The sequence below is a fragment of the Trichosurus vulpecula genome, chromosome 4 (assembly GCF_011100635.1).
Source record: "Trichosurus vulpecula isolate mTriVul1 chromosome 4, mTriVul1.pri, whole genome shotgun sequence".
NCBI classification, from domain to species: Eukaryota; Metazoa; Chordata; class Mammalia; order Diprotodontia; family Phalangeridae; genus Trichosurus; species Trichosurus vulpecula.
Window position 1 is genome coordinate 258,051,803 of NC_050576.1, and position 8,433 is coordinate 258,060,235.

Here is an 8,433-nt window from a genome sequence, read left to right on the forward strand (position 1 = left end):
AAATCGAGGCAAAAATTATAAGAAAACATAGAAAAAATGAAAATTCCTAAGTGCATTGGATTTGATTTGCTATTTTTCAGTGCAAACATCAAACGAAGTGTCATTTCTTCGGCCACATTTCAGAAGTGTGAAGGATGCCCATAGGGAGTTACTCCTTGTTGTGGCTGGTTACCTAAAGAAAAAAAAAATGAATCACATAAAAATGTAGCTAGGTATATACAGGCAAATGAGTAGTGCAGCGAAGTAAGAAGACAGTAATAAATACAGATAAGTAAAAAAAAAAAGACAAGTAAATTCAACGAAGTAAAAAGAAGTAGTTAAAAAAAAAGAAAGTATATGTAACCAAAGAGACCCTGGATTTTGCCAATCTTTTCTTTACTCGTGTGTGTGTGTGTGTGTGTGTGTGTGTGTGTGTGTGTGTGTGTGTGTGTGTGTGTGGATGTGTGTGTGGGTGTGGGTGTGTGGGTGTGTGTGGATGTGTGTGTGGGTGTGGGTGTGTGGGTGTGTTGTACAGTTTAGTTTATTTTAACCCTCCGGAAAATAACTAGGAAATCTACATATTTGTGAAGTATATTTTTAAAATAAGCCTTTTCAAAGCTAAGTAACAGAGCTTTGAAATATCCACATTAACTTTTACCCATGGTAATTCCATATATTATGTTTTCATAAAAGCAGACAAAATAAAAAAAAGATACCCACTATATCATATCATGCAAAAAAGAGGCAATTTTGTGACACCCCTTTTTCACTTGGTTGAGAAACTAGGACAACCAATCTCAGCAACAGGAATAAAGCCCAAGAAAAACATATTCTCCAGACTAATTTTAAAGTGTCAGAGAATGAATTATAATGGCAATATTTGCTCACGTGAAAATATAGACACTGATTCAGTTTTACTGCAAATTAAAGTAACGATAGATACTTCTTCACTGAATGAATGTAAGAGTGAGTGGAGAGTATTTCCTGTAAAATACCCCAGGTTCAAGCAAAGGAGGGAACAATGCTGTACCTCCTCTTCCCACGTGGAGTCTAGGAGCTGTGTATCCAAGTACAAGTGGAATACTCACTAGAAAGCTGTTTCTGGAGTTGTCGGACTAATGCTGCTGTCTGTTGCTGCTGCTGTGTCTGTTGTAAGCCTTGCCTGGGGAACTGGAATCACAAAAGGAGATGAGCGTGAATGTTGGCTGGAGTAACTCCCATCAGGGACCACCAGGGAAAACAATAAACTCATACGCACATACACATAGCACACACACACATACAAACACATGCTCCTTCCCCAGACTGTTTTTGACCAAAGCAAAATCCTTCACTCCAAATTAAAATGGAAACATAAGCGTTACATTCTGGGAATTGTATGAACAAGGTATCAGCTTGGGCATTAAAAGTGAAGATGTGCCTTGGTGGAAGGTACGCTGTCATTTTTTCTGTCTGGTGTACTTGCCAGTTGGGACAATTATGCCCTTTGTCTATTTCATGTCCTTTTAAGAAGGATTGAAATTGTTCAGGAAGCTAGGATGCACTTGGGAACAGGAGATACTTATTTTCTGCAAGCCATCTTATGCCACCCTATAATGGATAAGGCTTCTGCTTTTACGGCTTTATACAGCTTCTGCTTTTTATGTTACATCTAAATTAAATATCAAACTAGAAATGTGCCTTGGCAGCATTTGAGGTCCACGAACTTTTTAAAAAATATTTTGATAAATGCACTTTGTCATTGATATCCTTTGTAGTCCTATGTATTTTTTTTTAATTTAAAAATATTCTCAAAATGGTCCATTAAGTGTCACTAGACTGCCAAGTAGGTCCATGACACATAAAATATAAATAAGCCCTGATGCAGAGGGTTCCTGATTTAAACAGATTGTGTTCAAAACATTTGTTTCTAAGTCAACTGTTGGAATTTGGACTTCCTTTACCCCCCAAAATAGTGCTAAAGCAGTTAGCCAACAAATGCTTACTTAAAGTTGTTAATGGAGCTGAGCTAAAGTTGCTAATGTCTTAAGATGGGAATGGGGAGATCTGGGCTAACGCTGCTAATCTGACAAGATGGGAATGAGGAGATCTTATGATTTTTGCAAGAAAGAGATGAAGAGAAGAAAAAGAATCCTCTTCTGTTTTCATGGGCTCAGGGACGGCTCTAGACAAAACAATGAAATAGGCAAAGTTCGTTTTTTAGCATTTTCCTATTTTTGCTCTCCCTGACCTCTCTCCTGAGCTCCAAACTCCCATCTGTAAGGGCCTAAATAATTTTTCAACCTGGATATTTCTCTAGTGCCTCAAACTCAACATGTCCAAAACTGTGCTCATGATTGTCTACTGGATCCAAGAGGGAAGGGACCTCAGAGTCCAAACCCCTCATTTCATAGATGAGGAAATTGAAGCCCAGGAGGGTTGTTGTTCAGATCCTGCCTCTGAGGTCAACTGCCGGATCTGAATCCAGATCTGAGTTCAGAGCCAAAGAGTTCTTTCCCTCTGTATCCATGCCTCCTTTTCTCTATTTCTGCTTGTAAGACCATCTCTCACTTAGTCTCCCATGTTTGAAACCTTAGTGTTACTGTTACCTTGCTCTTTAGCTTCATAGAATCATGGACTCTTGGAGTTGGGGGCCCTGAGATGCTATCTAATCCAACTGATATCTGAACAAGAAAATGCTTTGTTTTTTTAATTGAGGATATGTTGTGCTTATGGACTTATGATGATCAAGAATGACTGAAGAAAATACTGTGCCAATCTTGGCAAATAAAAGAAGTTCAAATATGTTGCCATGGTGATGAATAATACAACCTGCTATGAATCCATAGAACATTAGAGGGTTGAGTTCAAATCCAGGCTCTGACACTTACTAGCTGTGTGGCCCTGGGCCTCTATCTCTCTGAGCCTCAGTGTCCTCATCTGTAAAAAAAAGGTACAATAATACTTTCACTACCTACCTCACTGGATTGTTGGGAGGAAAGTGTTTTGTAATTTTAAGGCATCCTATAAAGGTGTTATTATTTTTCTTTAAAAAAAGGTGAGAGAAAAAAAAATATAATATTATAATTACTGAGATTTTACAAAGACATTTTATACAATGAAGCAATTTTAAATTCATATCTCAGCACAAGGACAGATAGATGTGGCATGTAGACAAGTTATTGGAAGTTTTATTATAAGAAGTCAGTCACCTAAAATTAAAACAAAAAGGAACACAGCTAAGTCTTGATTAATGGGAATAATAACACAAGTATTCAATTTACACTATTTGAAGTTTAATTATGTAAAATATGGCAACTGGTTCTAACCCAATGGAAAAAATACAGAATGAATTTAAATAATGTGACCATTCCAGGGAATTTATTCCTCATACTAGTCGGGACCTAGCTGTGACATGACTCCTAGTCCTCCATTCATCTCTCCAATCAGGTATTACTCAGTGAAATTCTAAATTGCCCCCAATCTAGCCCAGGTCATTATGTAAAGCAGTAATGAGTTAGTAGTCAGGAGCAATCAATAAGCATAGTAACTGCCTACTATGTGTCAGGAACTGGGGAATATAATTATAAAAGGGGGACAGTCTCTGCCTTCAAGGAACTTGCATTCCCCTGGGGGATAGAATATATTCACAGATAAATAAATGCAAGATATAAACAGAATAATTATATGATGATTGAGAGGGCATAAAGAACTGGGGGAATTTAGAAAGAACTCTTGAAGGAAGTAGTATTTGAACTGAATCCTGAAAGGGAGTGAGGAGAGCCAAGAGCTAGCCATGAGGAGGGGGAGGATTCAGGCATGGGGGTTGACCTGTGCAAAGGTGACAAAGTAGAGGAATGAATGTCATGAATGAGAAATAAAAACTTGGTCAGCATCTGTGGCAAGTAATGAGTAATCAGCTTAGAAAGACAGACTAGAAGAAGCTTGGGAAGGGCTTGAAATACTCAACAGTAGCATTTGTACTTTCTCCTAAAGGCAATGGAGACCACTGAAGCTGCCTGAGTTGAAGAGTGATGTGGTCATACCAGCATTTTAGAATAACAATTTGGCAGGTGTGTGAAGGATGGATTTAGCAGGTGTGTGAAATGGGTGTGGGGAGACAAAACTGGGCAAACAGTTCAAGCATGAGATAATGAACATCTACATTAGGGGTATTGTGGGGTGAATAGAAACAGATGAAGTCTAAAGAAGGTAGAATCTCAAGACTCAGCAACTTATTGAATACAGGGAATGGGAGACAGCAAAGGGTTGAGGATTACTCCTAGGTGGCAAACCCAGGTAACAGCAAGAACGTTGGATTCCCTGATAAAATAAAAATAAAATGAGGAAGTCTGGATAGAAGCAAGGTTATGTTCAATGAAAAAGCAATGAGTACTGTTTGGGGCATGTTGGGTTTGAGATGAATATGGGGTAATCAGGTGAAGCTGCTAGAAAGATATAGAATTGTAGTTCAAGAGAGAGCTGAGGCCTTGATAGAGAAATGTGGGAGTCAACTGCATAAAGATGACTCCCTGGGAGCTAATGAAATCATTGAGAGAGTGGAAAAAGAGAAGAGAAGAAGGCCCTACCCCTAGAAGGTACCTGTACTCATAGAGGGTCGGACTTGGGAGATGAATACATAAGGGAGATGGAGAAGGATGATATCACCAATCCTACTATGATTCCTTACTCCATTTCTTACTGCACACTCTTCTGTATTTTTGTGGAAAATATAATGAGTTTTTTTTAAAGCTTCCAAGTTATTTTTAGCTCCAACAAAAGGGGCTGGAGGATCCAGTGGTTACATAGGGAAATGCCAATCCTCAGCAAGCATTTGCCAGCTCTCTTTTTCTAAGCTTGTGAAGAACAAAGGGCTGGTCATAAGAGTGAGGAAGATCTGAAATCTACTCTTATCTCTGGCACATAGCAGTTATTCAGCTCATTTCAGGGCCTTAGACAATTCAATCAGACTCCAAGTTACAGATGAAACGTCAATGTGCATTAGTGGTAGGAATATCCGTGTGGGGAGAAATCACCTTAAAGAGGTTTTAAAAAAATTGAGCATTTGACACCCACGGCTCCATTCCTTTCCACCCAATTATAGTCAATTGTTAGAACAATTCCATGACTGTGAATTCTGTCACTTCTAAGGTATTTTCTAAAGAAGGAAAACAGCATAGGTACACAGCAAGGATTCCACTATGTTTTCCAATGCTCCTACATATGCCTGTTCTGAAATGATTAAAAGTTAATTCCTCTAACAGAAGATGAACAGGAATGTCAGCTTGGTAGGTGGGACTTTGATTTCCCTTTTTAAAAGATGAGGTTGGGATAGATAACTTACTAAGGTATCTTTGGTTCCAAAAAACTTGTAATTCGATGAAATACTTAGATGAAAGACTACATCTTTGCTGTACTTATTTTAAATTCATCTTCAGAAAGACTTCCTGGAAAACTAAATCAAAGTAGGTGTCTCAAAATTCACGTTGAAGCTACCAGGCTATATGCTAGGTAGTGATTTAAGAAAGAAGAAACCAGGGAAAGATAGTGCCTCTATAAGGATGCTTTCAAAAGACCTGAGAAGACAGGGAAAGATAGTGCCTCTGTAAGCTGATGCTTTCAAAGACCTGAGGATCAAACACATTTGTATGCTTGGCACACCTTTTTTCACCACCACCAAAGCAAAGCAGGTAACTCTACTTCCCCATTCGACATATTGATACTTTTTTTGGCTAGTCTTAATGTGGGAATTTGTTAGGACTATACATATTTATACAAGGGATTTGATTTTTTTTCTTTCTTTTCCATGGAGCAGTAAGGAGAAAAAGAATCTATTTTTGTTAGTGAAAACAATTTAATTTTTAAAAATGCAGGCTAAGCTTCTTATGAGTTATCAGTTTGCACAAAGGTTTATGGGCAGGACCAAATGGAGGTCTCCACTGGTCTAGGAACTTAATCTTTCTCCAAGGCAGCCTCAACCGAGAGACTACTGACAAGTCCTCAGAACCAATGGATTGATGGTCTAGACACTAGAAAGATCATGTTAATTGCTCTTCTTATCAGGGAAAATCAATTAATAAATGATGTGGCAGGTGCATCATTTCTTCCCTTTGCTCTAGAAAACCTAGTCATCAGATTTTATTAGCTGATCCCTTTCCAACCCCTCTACCGCCCCCGAAGCCACAAGCCTACTACCAGAAACAAACAATTCGAGCAGGATGGATAGCAAGTCCTTTGTACTAGGACTCTCTCAACTCAATTCTTTCCTTTCCAAAAGGAGGACTTACAATGCCTGTCTTCCTCACTCCCCTTAGAATTCTAAAAAATGCGACTGTTGAAGGTTATCTATCAAAGCCCCCTTGACAGGCAACTGTGTAGGACTTTGTTCTGTACATCATGTTTCTATATGATTTAAAGGTTAATTTACCATTCATTAAAAACAATCCTTACTACACATATCTGAACAGACCATGTACAATCTTGGATACCCTGTGTAATTAGGCCTGGGATTCTAACGACTAGTATTTTGAAATATCCCAGTTTTAAAACTGTCTTTTACCATGTTTTCCCAGGCTACTAGCTAAGGCAGCATGGGTTTTAAGATGAAAAGAAAGAACACAGCAGGAAGGGTATAAACACGATTTTCTTAAATCCAGGCTGGAGTTCTAAGGAAAGTCTATTCTCTGTTTACCAATTGGAGTCAGCAGCTAACTCAATAACTTTAAGTTTTAAATACATTTTCAATTCCAGAGGGCAACTGAAGCCAAGGACCACAGGTGCCAAAATCTTACTTAAGAGCAAAGAGAATTCTCCAGATACTTTCTTTTAACCAGTATCCAAACTATTTAGGTAGTAAATGATAAAAAAGGGCATTAATGTGTGGTTACCAGAAGCTCTGATATGTAAACTTGGGTTTTCTTGGGTCTTTAGCAGAAAGGCACTACATTTGTACCAACTATCAACAGCCTGGGCTTTCTTTTAAGTTCATTTTGTGAGCTTAATATAATGACACTTTATCTGTCTGTCTGCCTATCTGTCCAGTCCCATGTTGGGAAAAAAGTGCATTTGTGCAGGGTTTCCAGATATCCCTGGTGGTTCCAGTAACAATTTGCAGAAGCAGCATCTCAACATAAGTTGAGACCTTGGCAGCAATAACTAACATTATACTAGATTTTAAAGGCTACAGAGTACTTTACATTCATCATCTCACCTGAGCCTCACAGAAAGTTTAGAGAAGGCACCACAGTCTATCATTATCTCCATTTTAGAGATCAAACAAGATGATATTTGTAAAGTAACTAACACAGGGACTGGCATGGAGTAAGCTCTTAATAAATGCTCGTTTCCTTCTTTTCTCTTTCTGAGGAGAAGGAACTGAAGGACGGAGAAATTAAGTGACTCGATTAGAGGAGGGCTTTGAACTTAGTTCTCCTCTCATAAGCAATAGGACAGAGCCGGTTCTAATCTTCCATATCCTTCAAAGGGCTATTTTACTCACCTCCTTAAGGAAGCCTACTAGTATTTTGGGATATGGATCAAGATAGGCTCTTAGAGGTTATCTATGCCAGTAGTTATGAATCTTTTTTGTGGACATCCTAGACAACCTGGTGAAATCTATGGACCCCTTCCCAGAATCATGCTTTTAAATGCATAAAATTAAAAAACAGGATTATAAAAGAAACCAATTATATTGAGATGAATCAATCTACTCATCTATCATCATTATCCCTCATTTGTGTATATGTTTGTATGTATGTATCTGTCATATCTATCTATCTGCCTATCTATCATCATCATCTATCTACCCACCTACCCACTCATTATCATTATTTTTCATTTATCTATCAATCAAATGCTCAGAGAATTCTGGTAAGAAAGTAGTTCAACCTCTTCTCTTTTTACAGATAAGAAATTGAGCCCTGGAGAAGTTGTCACTTATCCAAACTAACACAGATAAACAGCAGAGCTGGGATTCCAACCCAAGTCTTCTGACTTTCAAATGCATTTCTCTTTCTGCTCTATTGCTATGGCTCACAATTCCTGACATCCTAGAGCAGTTGTGTCAAACTCAAAAAGAAATGGGGCCAACATTCATTGGCAGCATACTGATACAGAAAATCACATATTAATATTATGTATGTTCTTATGCATTTTTGTTTATTTTGTTAAATGTTTCTCGATTACATTTCATTTGGTTCCCGGCCTTTGCATGGGCATGTTTGATACCGCTGTCCTAGAGCACTTATTACCTGTACTATTACTTTGGTACTTAGTCATATATTGCTTCGTACTGCATTATTATTGAACAATACTTATTTAGTTTTAAAAAAATTTTTAGTCACATATTTTTGTTCATACATGCCCTTAATTTCCAAATATGCCCCTCTCTAAAAATGTAGGATACATATCAGATTTTGTCTAGCTTTCCTCTCTTTTACTATCACAAAATCTAAGGTGGAATGGTCACTTCTTTAC